The 16584-nt window shown below is 39.5% G+C and overlaps 1 protein-coding gene across 13 annotated transcripts in view; it reads left to right on the top strand.

Moving 5' to 3' along the window:
• ENOX1 (ecto-NOX disulfide-thiol exchanger 1) overlaps nt 1–16584 on the top strand; it is a 680109-nt gene that overhangs the window by 83753 nt on the left and 579772 nt on the right. The window contains exon 1 of one of the 13 annotated variants that reach the window (XM_061434503.1): nt 521–633. The exons of the other annotated variants lie outside the window; for them this stretch is intronic. The gene's annotated coding sequence lies outside the window, so the exon portion shown is untranslated. Of the gene's footprint in view, nt 1–520; nt 634–16584 lie in introns of those variants that run through there. 13 annotated transcript variants of the gene reach the window in all.

Here is a 16584-nt window from a genome sequence, read left to right as displayed (position 1 = left end):
TGGAAAAGATCCTGATGATGGGAAAGATGGAAGGCAGGAGGAGAAGGGGGCAACAGAGAACGAGATGGTTGGATGGCATCACCGACTCAATGGACCTGAGGTTGAGCAAGCTCCGGGAGTTGGTGAAGGACAGGGAAGCCTGGTGTGCTGCAGTCCATGGGGTTGCAAAGAGTCGAACACGACTGAGCGACTGAACAACAATGTATTTTCCAGACACAGGTCCTTTTTGTTGTTGATTAGCTTCCCTGTTGTGATCGGTTTCTGAGTTTATTATGTATTATAATCGTAGGACATTTTTTTCAATGGACATTTTCTATATCACTTTTTTTTGGCCCCGTTGCAGAGCGTGGGATCTTAGTTCTCTGACCATAGTGATCCCATGCCCCCAGGAGTGGAAGTGCGGAGTCCTAACCACTGGACCACTAGGAAGTCCCTCTATATGATGTCGATTCTTTGGAATTTATTGTTTCTTATGGCCTGTTACATCATCATTTTTCAGGAGTGTTCTAAGCACATTTCTCTCCTTCATGCAAAGTCTTATCTAAAGCTACTAGTTTCAGTTTATTCGCTGTGTTATTATATTCTATTGTTTTGCTACTTTATTGTCTTCGTGATCCATCAGTTTCCAAGAGTGTACGTTAATATCATAATTACAATTTTAGATATATCCACTTGTCTCCTTATTCTGAGACAAGATTGTTAGGTGCATTTATGTACATGATAGATTTATATTCTCAAATTCCTCTTCTATTTGTTAACATGTGATTTCTTTGTCCCTTATGATTTTTCCTTGAATTCTATTTTTTGTCACTTATTAAGAATGCTATGCTAGGTCTCTGCTGGTTCATTCATATCTGATATATAAATATTCTTATCCTTTTGTTTCTGTACTTATATATCCCTTTTGAAATGTTATTTTTGTTAACAAGATATTGCTTGCATTTTAGAATCATTTAGGAAATATGTATCTTTTGGGCGGGGACAGTATAACTGACATGTATAAATTGCACTGATTTTAACTGTATGGTTTGATGAAGTTGTCAAATGTATATACCTATGTAACTACCACTCCAAGCAAAGGATGGAAATTTTGATCTCCCAGATTAAGCCCTCTTACCTTTTTCTAGTCACTTTCCTTATCCTTCTCTGAAGCACAAATACAATTGCTTTTCTGATGTTTGTCAATGCATCTTGGTTTGACCTGTTGTAGGAATTTATAGAAATTAAATTATCCATTATATCGGGAAAGGAGTACGTCAAGGGTGAATATTGTCACTCTGCTTATTCAACTTATATGCAAAGTACATCATGAGAAATGCTCAGCTGGATGAAGCACAAGCTGTAATCAACATTGCTGGGGGAAATATCAATAATCTCAGATATGCAGATGACACCACCCTTATGGCAGAAAGCAAAGAAGAACTCAAGAGCCTCTTAATGAAAGTGGAAGAGGAGAATGAAAAAGTTGGCTTAAAACTCAGATTCAGAGAACTGAGGCATCCGGTCCCATCACTTCATGGGAAATAGATGGGGAAACAGTGGAAACAATGACAGATTATTTTCGGGGGCTCCAAAATCACTGCAGATGGTGGCCGCTGCCATGAAATTAAAAGACGCTTGCTCCTTGGAAGAAAAGTTGTGACCAACCTAGACAGCATATTAAAAAGCAGAGACATTACCTTGCCAACAATGGTCCCTCTCGTCAAGGCTATGGTTTTAATCATGTGTGGATATGAGAGTTGGACTATAAAGAAAGCTGAGCACCAAAGAATTGATGCTTTTGAACTGTGGTGTTGGAGAAGACTCTTGAGAGTCCCTTGGACTGCAAGGAGATCCAACCAGTCCATCCTAAAGGAAATCAGTCCTGAATATTCATTGGAAGGACTGATGTTGAACCTGAACCTCCAGTTCTTTGGCCACCTGATGTGAAGAACTGACTCACTGGAAAAGACTCTGATGCTGGGAAAGATTGAAGGCAGGAGGAGAAAGGGATGACAGAGGATGAGATGGTTGGATGGCATCACTGACTCAATGGACATCAGTTTGGGTAAACTCTGGGAGATGGTGATGGACAGGGAAGCCTGGTGTGCTGCGGTCCATGGGGTCGCAAAGAGTCAGACGTGACTGAGTGACTGGACTGAACTGATACATTATATACTCATGTCTGGTGTCTTCAGCATAGCATGATATTAAAAATTTCCTTCAGATTGTTGTCAATATCAGCAGCTTATTTCTTTTATTGCCGTCCCTAATTTTGTTGTATGGATACCCCGCACTTTGTTTATCCATCAAGCAGCTGATGGGATTTTTAGTTGTTTTGATTAATTGACTAGTATATATACAGCTGCTATAAACATTTGTGTCCAATACCTTTCTTGGTGGATTAGGGGACAGAAAGTGTAAATACCTGGGAATGGAATTATTACATCACTGGATAGATACACGAAAATCTGCCAGTGCTTCTCTAAAGCAGTCTTATCATTTTATGTTCCCGTTAGTGATGTCTGAGAGCTCTCGATGCTCCACATTCTCATCTTTTTGGTCACCATTCCAATAGGTAGGTCTCATTCTGGTTTTAATTTTCTGTTTCCTAGATAACTAGTGATGTCTAATTGAACATCCTTACATGTGCTAATTGACCATTTGTATCTTCTTGTGTGAAGGTCCTATTTAACGCTTGTTTATTTTTTATTTTATTTTCTATTTCTTTATTATTAGATTATAGAATAAAAGTATTGTGAATACAAGTCCTTTGTCAGGTATGTATCTTTCAAATATTTTCTTCCTATTTATGTCTTTTCATTTTCTAAACAATGTCTTTGAAGAGCAGAAGTTTTAATTTTGGCAAATGATATCAGGGTTTTTTTTTTGGCCTAGCCCTTAGTGGGTTTGTGTGCAGAAAGATCTTTGCCATCTTTAGGACAGAAAGGCATTTTCCTATGTTTTCATCTAGCTGCTTGACAGTTTCAGTTTTTATGTTCAGGCCTGTGAACCATCTTGGGTTACTTTTTCTGTCTGCTTTGAGGCACACATTTTATCATTAAAGATTTGCAGTTGTTTCAGCATCATTTGTTTAAAAGATTATACTTTCTCTAGTGGATTATTTTTGTGCCTTTTTTGAAAATTAGTTGGTCATATATGTCCATACATATTTCCCATTTCTTTTTTCTAGTCCCTTGATTTATTCATCTGTTATATCAGTATTTATTTTCTTGATTACTGTATTTTTGTAAAATTTAAAACCAGCTTTTGTCTTTCCATTTTGTTCTTCTTTTTAAAGATTATTTGGTGATACTACAGTGTGGTTTTGATTTACATTTCCCTGAGGATTCATTATGCTGAAAACCTTTTAATGTACCATATAAACTTTGACTCTTAAAAAATTCCATGAAAAATGCCATTGGAATTTTGATAGGGGTTGCCCTGAATCTATAGAATGCTTTGGGTATATGGATATTTTAACAATATTATTTCTTCCATTCCATGAGCTTGGAATATCTTACCATGTATTTGTATCTTCTTCAGTTTCTTTAATGAATATCTTGTGCTTTTCAGTGTAGGTATCTTTCATCTCCTTGGTGAAGTCTATTTCTAAGTATTTTATTTGTTCTATAAATGACGTTGTTTTCTTAATTTATCTTTCTGGTATTTTGTTGTTACTGTATAGAAAGGCCACTGATTTTATGTATTGATTTTGTATCCTGGAAATTTGCTGAATTTGCTTTTTTAGTTCTAACAGTTTTGTGGTAGAATCCTTAGTTTTTTAATATATAATATTACATCACCTGCAGACGGAGGCATTTTTACTTCTTCCTTTCCAATTTGAATGCCTTTTATTTTTCTTCTTCCTTAATTGTTCTCTCTAGGACTTCCAGTAAAATTTTGAATAGAAATGGTAAGAGTGAGCATCCTTGTCTTGTACATAATCTTATAGGAAAAGCTTGAAGCTCTTCACTGTTGACTATAATGTTAGCTTTAGGCTCATTGTATATAGCCTTTATTATACTGTGATATGAGATGCAGGTTTGACCCCTGGGTCAGGAATGTCTCCTATTCTTGCCCAGAGAATCCCATAGACAGAGGAGCCTGGCGGGCTACAGTCCATGGGGTCACAAAGAGTCAGACATGACTGAAGCTATTTAGCACACATAACACATACTGAGATACACTCAGTTTGTTTAAAGTTTTTGTTTTTTTAATCATGAAAGGATATTAAATTTTGTCAACAGGTTTTTCTGCACCTACTGAGATGATCATATGATTTTTATCCTTCATTTTGTCAGTGTGATGTATGGCATTGTTTTGCAGATATTGAACCACCATTTTAACCTGGAATGAATCCCTCTTGATCATTTTGTATAGAATATTTCTAATACAGTGTTGAATTTAGTTTGCTAACATATCACTGAAGATCTTTGCATCTGTGTGCATCAGGGTTAATAGTATTAGTTGCTCAGTTATGCCTCACTCTTTGTGACCCCATGGACTGCAGCCCTCCAGGCCCCTCTGTCCATGGGATTCTCCAGGCAAGAATACTGGAGTGGGTTGCCATGTCCTTCTCCAGGAGATCTTCTTGACCCAGAGATTGAACCAGGATTTGCAGGCAGATTCTTCGCCATCTGAGCCTCAGGGAAGTCCATGCATCAGGCACACTGGCTTTTAATTTTTTTCCGGTAGTGTCCTTGTCTGGTTTGGTGTCAGGATAATGCTTGCCTTGTGAAGTCAGTTTGGCAGTGTTTCTTCCTCTTCTATTTTTTGGAAAGGTTTGGAAAATTGATATTAATTTTTCTTTGTATATTTGATAGAATTCACAGTGAAATTGGTCTTGAACTTTAGTTTTGGGGGAAGCTTTGTTTACTGATTGAATCTTCTTCCTAGTAATTGGTCTATTTAGATTTTCTGTATCTTCTTTATTCAGTCTTGGTAGGTTGTCTTTCTAGGAATTTATCCATTTCTTCTAGGTTTTTCAATTTATTCACATATAATTTTACATAGTAGTCTCTTACAACACTTTTATTTGTGTGGTATTGGTTATAGTATCTCCTCTATCATGTATTTGAGTCCTTTTTCTTTTTGATGAGTCTAGCTAAAGTGTTGTCTATTTTGCTTAATTTTTTTCAAAAAACCAGCTTTTAGTTTCATTGATCTTTTCTATTGATTTTTTAGTCTCTATTTCATTTATTTCCTCTCTGATCTTTGTTATGTCCTTTCTTTTATTAACTTTGGGCTTCATTTGTTCTTTTTTTCTAGTTCCTTGAGGTGTAAAACTATGTTGTTTATTTGAGGTTTTTATGAACTTCCTGCATAAACCTAGTTCTGTTATGTTCCATAAATTTTGGTCTATTGTTTCTATTTTTGTTTGTCTGAAGATTTTTTTGATTCCCCTTTTGATTTTTTCTTTAACTCTTTGTTCAGTAGCATTTTGTCTAATTACAGATTTGTGAATGTTCCATTCTTATAACTGATTTCTAGTTTTATACTGTAGTGCTTGGAAAAGGTGTTTGATATATATCAGCCTTCTTAAACTTATTAGAACTTTCTTTTTAATGTTTAATGACATTTTAGAAATTGAAGTGTAGTTGATTTACAGTGTTGTGTTAATTTCAGGTATATGGTGATTCAGTTAAACATATGTAACCATATATGTATATGTGTGCATATGTATGGGTGTGTTTTCTTTTTTGCTCCTCTGAGGTATCCAATTATAAGTATGTTAGACTACCTTGTAACATCCTTCAGTTTATTGAGACTCTATAATGATAGTAAATTTGACTATTTCTCTGATTTTTATGCTTTAGTTTGGATGCTTTCTGTTGACCTCACTTCAAGTTTACTGATTCTTTTTTGTAGCCAATATGCTGATTGTTTCAGTCATTAAAATTTCCAATTTCAAATAATGTATTCTGTTTAGGATTTACATGTGTCCAATTTTACAGTTTCTATACCTTTCCTAAAATCCCCTAGCTAATCATTCTTTAGACCAAATTTCTCATATAGATTTTATAACATCTTTACCATAATTTTGTTTGCTAATGCCAACATCAGAGTTGTTTCTATTGCCTGAATTTTCTCTTGTTTATGTGTCCCATTTTCCTATTTTTATATCTAGTGAACTTCTAGTGCATGCTGATATTGTGGATAATATGTTGTAGATGCTTTAGATTATCTTTGCTCTGAATATATTTGTGTTGTGTTGTAGCAGCTAGTTGTGCTATGTCGTGATCACATTAAACTTGTGGAGGCTTGGCGTAAGGCTTCATTAATGTAGGCCTGTTTTGGTTTTGACTTTAGTCCTAGCATGAATAGTCTTTTAACACAGTCTTTTCACTATTAAGAAAAGTACAAGAGTACATCTCTCTTTGGTGTCATTCCTTATCTGTGACGTTTGGGTGTGTTAGAATTTTAGTTCTTTTTTATTAAGGATATTTTCTTCAAATTATATATATATATAATATATATATATATATATATATATATGTATATATATAAAACTGAATCATTTTGCTGTACCCCAGAAACTAACACAATATTGTAAATCAACTATACTTGATTTTTTAAAAAGGGATATTTCTCCAGATTTTTGCCCGAGTAAGAGATACAGCAACCTGTTCTAGTTTGCCGTTTTGCCATCCATCACATGTAATTTTAAAAAATAAAATATATTCCATTAGATACAAGGTTGTTTCTTTAAAATGTTAAACTTGAGACACTAATAAGGAAATAGCTTCTTAAGGAAGACTGCTACAGAATTGGTAAATATAGCATATTTTTTATAGTTAGCCATTTCTTGTGAAAAAACATAAGGGGAAAACAAAACAGACACAGTTTTCATTCAGAATTTATGCTAAGTTCTCTGAACTCCTACTGTATTGCCTTTTGGTTATCCATTTCGCCTTGAATGTTTCAGCTCCTGAGTGAAAATCCACTGTTGAGAAATAGTGTTGAGATAGTCTGTAGTGCCATAGTCCCCAGCCTTTTTGGCACCAGGAACTGATTTCATGGAAGACAGTTTTTCCACAGACCAGGGATTAGGGGATGGTTTTGTGATGATTCAAATGCATTACATTTAGTGTGCACTTTGTTTCTATTATTATTATATCAGCTCCACCTCAGATTATCAGGCATTAGATCTCAGAGGCTGGGGACCCCAGTATAGAACTAATTTAGAAATAGGCTCATCCCTGGGCCTTTCGATCATAGGAGGAGGATAGATGTGTGACATTCCCAGAGGTCCTAAAAGAGGTAGCTGAAAATGCCGCCTGAAGCTGCCTAGATTTATAGTCTTGAAAACTAGTCCCTGCTTAGGGAGATGGTCACATTTCTGGTTACCCATAAATGAAGGGGATAAGCAAAAAAAGATTGTGAATGGGACAAGAGAAGAAAGCTAAATTGTTGGGTGGAATAATTATTCCATAATCTTTGTGTTTCTGTGGGGGAGAGAAAATGTGAATGCTACACCCGAGGAAGGAAGCATATGGAAGGAACACTTCCTATTTCACTGTGTCTCCTCAGCCTCTGGAGTGTCTGAACTTCCTTGAGAGAGGAGTTGGGGAATAGGAAGTGAGCTTGCCCCCAACTTTCTGATCCGTCTACCGGTGGTTTTCCAGCTTATGCCAGTGAAGAAGTTTAATCCTGCAGTAGAATGTTAGCCAGTGCTTTTGGCTGCAGATAAAAAGCCACATTCTCCAATCAGATTGAACAGTAATACACTGATATCTCTGGCCCTGAATGACTGCTTCATTTGCTTTCTTATTTTGTTTGGAACATGAGAGGAGTATTATTTATTGATCCAGTAAAATCCACCATTATATTTTTGAGCCCAGTCAATTTGTACGATGATGAAAATGCTAGCAATATTTCAGAGCACCAAAAGGGTGCAAGCAAGCTATTAACACATGCAACATCTTGGATAGATCTAAAGGGCATTATGCTGAGTAGGAAAAAAGGCAATCTCAAGAGATTTCATAATATGTGATTCCATAATGTATAACATTCTTGAAATGACAGAGTTCTAGAGATGAAGTACACATTAGTGGTAACCAAGGACAGGGATGGGATGCAGGGAGTAGCATGAAAGAATTCCTGGTAAGAGAGGTTCTCGTTTGAAATGGTTGTTACCTGAATCTGTATAGGGGATACAATTACATAGAAGTGCATACATGTGTGTGGACACACAGACACAGACGTGAATGCATGTAAAAGTGGTAAAATCTGAATAAAGCCTGTAGTTTTTATAAGAGTATTGTACCAATATCGTTTCCTGGATTAATGTATATATATATATTTTTTTTTGGTCTCTTTGATTTTATTTATTTATTTATTTATTTTTTTTATTAAGTTTGTAATTTTAAAAATAAAACAGATATACACTGTGATTTCTGCCCAGTGCTCTGAATGTCAAAGTGAAGAAATTTAATGTATATTTTTAAAAATTTTATTGGTTTATTGTTTCTTTTTGTGTGTGCTGGATCTTAGTTGCTGCAAGTGGGCTTTCTCTAGATGCAACAAATGGGGGCTACTTTCTATTTGCAGTACGTGGGCTTCTCATTGTGGTGGCTCTTCGTGTTGCAGAGTGTGGGCTCTAGGGCATTTGGGCTTCAGTAGTTACGGCACATGGGCTCAGTAGTTATGGTCCATGGGCTTATTAGTTGCCCCTGGGCATGTGGAATCTTCCTGAACTGGAATTGAACCCTGGTCCTGCATTGGCAAGTGGATTCTAAACCACTGGATCACCAGGAAATCTGATTTGATGTTGTATTATAATGTAACATGTTACCATTTGGGGGAACCTGGGCTAAAAGTACACAGAACTCTGTAATATTTTTTTTTAATTTTCTGTGAGTCCATAACTATTTCAAAGTAAACAGTTAAAAAAAAAAAGTTATGTAAACATTTTCATTTAATCTTAGCAACTTCTCCCCTGAAAGATAACAAGTAGCTGCATAGAGCTTATAAAGCTGGGAACGCTATGAGAACTTTTGCAGTAATACATTTTATGCCAGCTAAAGTCATGGTACCAATAATCTTGAAAATCCCCTCCAAATATCCTAGTAAATAATGAAATTTTAAAGGCCATTTATCTCTTCCTGAAAATTGTTTTTTTTTTAAAGTCAAAAGCAGATTTTTTTCTGCCCTTACTGAATGAGAGTGTTGACTGCCTTGCTGCTTGATTTAAAATCCAAGACTTGTGAAGCTCAAACTCATTTGTTGGATGTGCAAATACATTTCATTTACTAATGTACTGTTGGCTCTAATAAAAATCAAGATGCTTTTAAAAAACAAATTGTTATTTGGGGGGAAAGAAACTTGGGAGCAATGAATGGTTTGGGTAATTATTATTCACTGCACAGGTATTAACCAGTGTTCACTCTTTAGCAGTAATATATATTTCAAGCCCCTAAATATTCAAAACATGCACTAATTTTTCTTCATTATTGAAATCTCTCTATGCAAACCTGGTAGTATTTGAAAGCTAATCTCCCTATGTGCTGGAGTAATTACAGCAAAGTAAATAATCTCCAGTGTTCTTATTCCCTATAGAAATGGTTTAATATCTTATCTTCTAAAACTGGTTTTTCAGCTCACTCAAAAAGCATGGGAAAAGTTATTTAGTATTCAGAAAAGGAGTCACTTTAAGAAAGCTCTGGAAACTGTCATCCCTCAAGCAGTTGCTATTGGACCAGAGCAGTTGCTCCATCCGAGAATGAGAACGAATCTCTTTATTGCTTTTCCCTAACAGGGGAGTGGATATGTTCCTCTGTAGAGCCCCGGATCAGAACCCTGAATGGGAAGCCACAGCATGTAAATAAGAAGTGGTCTGTATGGCTTGTTGATCATTCCATAGGTGGCATGCCTCCATCAAGTCATTCTACACTGCAGGCACAGCGTGGTATTAGGGGTCCCCAAGCTTTTCCCTCATAGCTCAGTTGGTAAAGAATCTGCCAGCAATGCAGGAGAACCTGGTTTGATTCCTAGGTTGGGAAGATCCACTGGAGAAGGGATAGGCTACCCACTCTAGCATTCTTGGGCTTTCCCTTGTGGCTCAGCTGGTAAAGAATCTGCCTGTAATGCGGGAGACCTGGGTTCAATCCCTGGGTTGGGAAGATACCCTGGAGAAGGGAAAGGCTACCCAATCCAGTATTCTGGCCTGGAGAATTCCATGGACTATATAGTCCCTGGTGTTGCAAAGAGTTGGACATGACTGAGCGACTTTCATTTCACAAGCTTTTCCTTGAGCTGCTTCATGGAGGGCCTAAGTCGCCATGCTGGTTTATTATCCACTGAGCTTTTTTTTTGTTGTTTTTTAATCCTTCAAGCTTTGCTGTGTTGGTCCCAGCGTCCATACAGGTTTCAGAATGAGTCGTTGTACAATTGTTTCTCAAATTGTAAGGCAGTCATGAACTGGAATGAGTTCTTCACTTCTATGTCTGCAGTGTTGGGTATCAGGCCTCAAACTGCCAAAGCAATTCTTGCTTTTTAAAACTGTGAAATTGTTCTTCACAGGCTCCTTCAGTTTCCAGTGGATGGGCTGGAAGCTCTGCATTTTTTTTTTTTTTCTCCCCCAAAAGGTTAAAACTGTGACGAGAGTTTCTCAGCATATATGACTCATGTTTCTTCTACAGCGGGATCACTGGGAGACATTTTGTTTTGAATAAATACATCTTTAGTGAAGTGTACAAAAGATCTGACATGTGCTGCTGGCAGTTTTCAGCCTGTTGTAATTTTGTGAAAAGTGCAGCAGTGTTGATTGAAATTCTCTATTTTTTGATCTTGGTGTTAAGATGATTTTTGTTTTACTTTTTGCCTCCATAAAAGAGGAGGGGAAAAAAACAACTATTCAATTTTTGTGAGTTTTTGTTTGTATTAAAACTACCATCTTTTAAATTTCCAAAAGATCCTTTTTAGAATATAATTTAATTGTTTACATTTTAGTTCACCATCTATCTATTCTATCACCATCTATCACCACTGAATTTTACATTTTGTCATTTCTGCCATGACTTGGCATTCTGCAGCATTTCTTACATTTTTCTGGTACTCTAGGGATGAGAGCTTTTGGAGGCCCATAGTTCCAATTTATATTCTTGATTTTTCCTTCTGCTTTTGGGAGAGTTTCTAGATCAAGATTGGATATGTTCACTAAAAGGTGTGTATATAGGAGTTGCTACTCTTACATATCAGTTGCCAAAAACCAAAAAGAGAGCTTTAATAAATGGCCCGACACAGCATTATTTGTGGTAGCACATCACTAATGGATACAGTGCAGTGAACATTTTTGTGAAAACCAGGGGATCCAGAGGGTTCCCTGGTGAGCCACTCATTTCTGCTGAGTCTTCTCCTCTGCCTCTGACTTTACTGACTTCTCTCCTGCGTCAGTCTCAGTCTCACTAAGGTGCAGAGTGTCCTTTGAATGTCTTCTCTGCCTCATCATTTTTCTCCCTCTTCCTTCTTTGCCCCAACAAATACAGATGTTCTGTATAGCCCTGTCCCTTTCTTCCTCAGCCCTGGTTCCGGAGTAGCTGAAGGTCTGGCTTCACTGGGTTTCTGGATGTTTCCTGAGAAGGTCAGAAAGCCCCATGGAAGTCATTGACAATAGCATGTTGGGTTCCCGTCTGAGTGAGGAGGCAGGCTGAGGCTTGGCACCCCACTCCATGGCATCTGTCCATCCTGTGTGAAGCAGAGCCGTTGTGCAGCCCATCCTTTCAGATGGAACTTGGACATTCTGCTCAGCTCTTGCTTGTCCTGGGAGGCTGGACACTGCCCTTCACCTCTTCAGTCAGTGCAGGAGGTAGCTCAGAAATCTCTTACTTCTCTGATGGGGAATTCCTACTGCTAGGCCTGACTTTAGCGGATTAAATCCCCCAGATGTCAGCCCTGGTCTGGTTAAGCCTGAGTCTGCCGTGGCCTTTAGACCCTCGTGCTTGAAATGCTGACCGCCTGCCTTGAGGCTTAGTCCTAAAGTTGGGTCAGTTTCCCAAATCCTGACCCAGCATAGTCCTGATTTCCTTGGCTTTCCCAGAGGACTGATTTCCTGTTTGGGTAGAAGCTGAGACAGGCCGTTTTTTCTTCTCTTATTACGTCCTCTGAGGGCTTCAGCAATGACTTCAATGAGGAAATATTTCCTAAGCCCCATTTCTATGTTTTCCTTTGACCGGTAGACCCCACCTACATGTGTTCTCCTGGACTTTTTTTTTTTCTTTCCCAAGATTTTTTTTTTTTTAATGTGAACCATTTTTTAAAGTCTTTATTGAATTTGTTAAAGTTTTGTTTCTGTTTTATGTTTTGGTTTTTTGGTCTAGAGGCCTTTGGGATCTCAGCTCCCTAACCAGAGATCAAACCCTCGGCCCCTGCATTGGAAGGCTAAATCGTAACCACTGGACCACCAGGGAAGGTCCCTCCTCTGGACTTTAAACTCTGTAGGTTTCTGGAAAGGAACTGACTCATTGCTTCCCTCTTATGCAAGGTCTTCTAGCCTTTGCCATTATTTATGTTACTGGCATCTGGAATACCAGACCACCTGATCTGCCCCTTGAGAAATCTGTATTCAGGTCAGGAAGCAACAGTCAGAACTGGACATGGAACAACAGACTGGTTCCAAATAGGAAAAGGAGTCCGTCAGGGCTGTATATTGTCACCCTGTTTATTTAACTTATATGCAGAGTACATCATGAGAAACAATGGACTGGAAGAAACACAAGCTGGAACCAAGATTGCCGGGAGAAATATCAATAATCTCAGATATGTAGATGACACCACCCTTATGGCAGAAAGTGAAGAGGAACTAAAAAGCCTCTTGATGAAAGTGAAGGTGGAGAGTGAAAAAGTTGGCTTAAAGCTCAACATTCAGAAAACGAAGATCATGGCATCCATCTATTTCCCATCACTTCATGGGAAATAGATGGGGAAACAGTGGAAACAGTGTCAGGCTTTATTTTTTGGGGCTCCAAAATCACTGCAGATGGTGACTGCAGCCATGAAATTAAAAGACGCTTACTCCTTGGAAGGAAAGTTATGACCAACCTAGATAGCATATTCAAAAGCAGAGACATTACTTTGCCAACAAAGGTCCAGCTAGTCAAGGCTATGGTTTTTCCTGTGGTCATGTATGGATGTGAGAGTTGGACTGTGAAGAAGGCTGAGCGCTGAAGAATTGATGCTTTTGAACTGTGGTGTTGGAGAAGACTTTTGAGAGTCCCTTGGACTGCAAGGAGATCCAACTAGTCCATTCTGAAGGAGATCAGCCCTGGGATTTCTTTGGAAGGACTGATGCTAAAGCTGAAACTCCAGTACTTTGGCCACCTCATGGGAAGAGTTGACTCATTGGAAAAGACTCTGATGCTGGGGGGGGGGGTGGATTGGGGGCAGGAGGAGAAGGGGACGACAGAGGATGAGATGGCTGGATGGCATCACTGACTCGATGGACGTGAGTCTGAGTGAACTCCAGGAGTAGGTGATGGACAGGGAGGCCTGGAGTGCTGCGATTCATGAGGTCGCAAAGAGTCGGACACGACTGAGCGACTGATCTGATCTGATCTGACTGTCTCAGCCCCAAATCTGGGAGGCATCTTTATTCTACTTTGGGCCTCACTTGGCACATTCGGTCAGTTGCCAGAATGTCAGTTCTTCCTTGTTTCTCCTCTGTTTTCCTAATCCCCCCTCTCATTCATACCTTCACTAGGTACGTTTACTTACATAATTCCTTCTGAGATTTGTTCCTCTTCATAAAATTTAAGCCTTTAAGAGCCAGGAAAGATGGTCTCTGCTCCAAAATAATCTTCCCTAATGTGCACAGCAGGAATTGTTCTCTCACATGTTAGGTTTCTTTAAAACCGTATTTTGTCATTATATACATTCCTGTTGTATTGTTGCAGTTATACTGTAAGTCCTTGAAATAAAGATGCAGGTATACTTACATTTGTGTAGTGTATTGTTATAAATCTAGGGCCTAGAAATTTAAGCCATCCTGAACCCCCCTCAGAACTTCCTGAATTGGCCCCTGAACTCCAAGCGCCACTGCTGTCCTACGTGGATGACCTGTCTGTGTGCGCCACTTGTGCGTCTTGTGCGTCTATGTGCGTCTTGTGCGTCTATATGCGTTTTGTGCGTCTGTGTGCGTCTGTGTGCGTCTTGTGCGTCCATGTCAGCCACCTTGTGTGTTTTCTCCACATAGGCGTTCTTGCACAGTGGCTCAGTCGTGTTTGACTCTTTGCAACCCTATGGACTGTAACCCACTAGGCTCCTTTGTCCATGGAGTTTTCCAGTCAAGGATGCTGGAGTGAGTTTCCATTTCCTCCTCCAGGGGATCTTCCTGACCCAGTGATCCAACCTGCATCTCTGGCGTCTCCTGCATTGGCAGGTGTATTCTTTACCACTGAGCCACCTGGGGAGCCCTTTCTCTACCTATAGTGGCTAAAAATGACTCTTTCTGTAGGAAACACCTTTACAAAAACCCTAGTTACTTCCCAGATGAGACTGAACAACCGGAAAGCAGACACAGAAGGAACCCGAAGGACAAAAGCAAAGAGGATGGTATGACGACTATGGAAAACAGTTTGGCATTTCCTCCAAAGGTTAGACATAGAGGGACCTCATGACCCTGGAATTCTCTTGGATGTATACCCTGGAGAACTGACAGTATGTTACGTCCATAGTGTTCAGATCAGATTCAGATCAGTCGCTCGGTCGTGTCCGTATGCAAATATTCATGACAGCATTATTCATGTTAGCTAAACATGTCCATCAACCGATGAATGGATAAGGGAAATATCTTATATCCCGACAATGAAATGTGCTTCAGCTATAAAAAGGAATGAAGTGCTGATGCATGCTGCAATATGGATGAGCCTAGAAGGCATCTAGGCAAATCCATAAAAACAGAAAGTAGATTAGTGGTTGTGATGGAGAGATGGGGAGTGACTGCTAATGGATATGGGCTTTCCTTTCTGGGATAACGAACATGTTATGAGATTACATGGCGGTAGTAGTTGCACAACTCTGAATACACTAAAAACCACTGAATTATCCACTTTAAAGGGCTTCTCTGGTGACTCAGGTGGTAAAGAATCCACCTGCAATGCGTGACACCTGGGTTGGGAAGATCCTCTGGAGAAGGGCATGGCAACCCACTCCAATTATTCTTGCCTGGAGAATCTGCATCGACAGAGGAGCCTGGTGGGCTGCAGACCATGGGGTTGCGAAGAGTTGGACACAACTGAGCAGCTAAGCACACCACAGCACATCAATTTGAAAAGGGTGAATTTTTATGGTATGTGAATGGCATCTCCACAGAATTGTTAATTTTAAAAAAGCCAAGAAATGATTAGAGAATTTAAAGGTAAACAGGGAAGGAATTTGAATGTTTCATTGAACCAGGGTGGGCCCTCTGACTCTGGGAGGCTGGTGAAAGCACTTTTACAGAGGAGAAATTTAAGGCTCAGACAAGTTAAGTAACCCTCGTAGGACCCTGCAGTGAGTAGTCAGGGTGGAGCAAGGCACCTTTCCTTGAAACACGTACTTACTCCACTAATTATGTTTCCTTCTCAGAGGGCCTTAGTGCGCATATCGGGTGTGTCTTGTGAACATGTGGCTCTGTGATGCCTGTCAGCTGAGCCAGCTGAGTGAGTTTGAGGTCAGGACCCCCCAGGATAAAGACCCACCCTGCCACATGTGCCTTCCTGCGCCTGGACTAAGGGGGGCTGTGGACTGTGTTCTGAGTGCCCTGCCTCCTGTTCCTCTGTTCCTCGGGTTTTCCAGCCTCCCAAGAAATAGAGCGCTTGTCCATCCTCCTGCGAAGAGAGTGGCTGGGGCTTACACTGAATGGTGGCTCTTCATTTCTTACATTAACCGTGTGGGAGACCAAATGCACCGAACAATTAAGGAGGGGGTTTTACTCCCGTGGTTAAAAGGGAGAGAATGTTCATGAATGAGGACTGTCTCGAAGAGGGAGAGAAATTGGGCTTCTTATACAAGGAAGGCGCTGACTAAGGTGGAAGTGGGTCCTATCTCGGAATCAGAGAAGCGAGGTGGTCCTTGCAGGTGGCTGCGGCGTCAGTCACTTGTTCCAGAACCCCAACAATAACTGAAATAATGGACGCTTCCACTAGGATTATAAAGATGGAAATAACCTTGAAGTGTCTGTCCAGAGAATGTATTGGCCCATTTTTACCCAATTGAGATGAGACCCACTTACCTACTGGGGATCAGTTTTAAAGAAAACTAAAGAGGCTTAAGGAGAGTCAAAGAAAGGGAAGGACTGACTTGTGTGAACCAAGTTCAGTAGGTAAATAAGTGTCCTGGCAAAGTGACCTCCAAGCCACAGCCACTGCTGGCTGGGGAAAAGCGTACACTCAGCAGGAGAGGAACTCAGCGTAGTAAAGTGATGGAATGCTTTTCCATAAAGGCTGATGGAGTTATTTTTGAACATAAGTGTTTAAAAAAAAAAATTCCAGGTTTGAGTTTTTTTAAATTGGAATATAATTGCTTTACAATGTTGTGTTAGTTTCTGCTGTTCCATGAACAGAATCAGCCATATGCTTACATGTATCCCCTCCCTCTTGGGTCTCCCTCCCACCCCTCTAGGTCATT

Source organism: Bos javanicus, chromosome 12 (genome assembly GCF_032452875.1).
Source record: "Bos javanicus breed banteng chromosome 12, ARS-OSU_banteng_1.0, whole genome shotgun sequence".
NCBI lineage: Eukaryota > Metazoa > Chordata > Mammalia > Artiodactyla > Bovidae > Bos > Bos javanicus.
The sequence above is the reverse complement of the archived record's forward strand: the minus strand, read 5'-3'. Positions and strand labels throughout refer to the sequence as shown.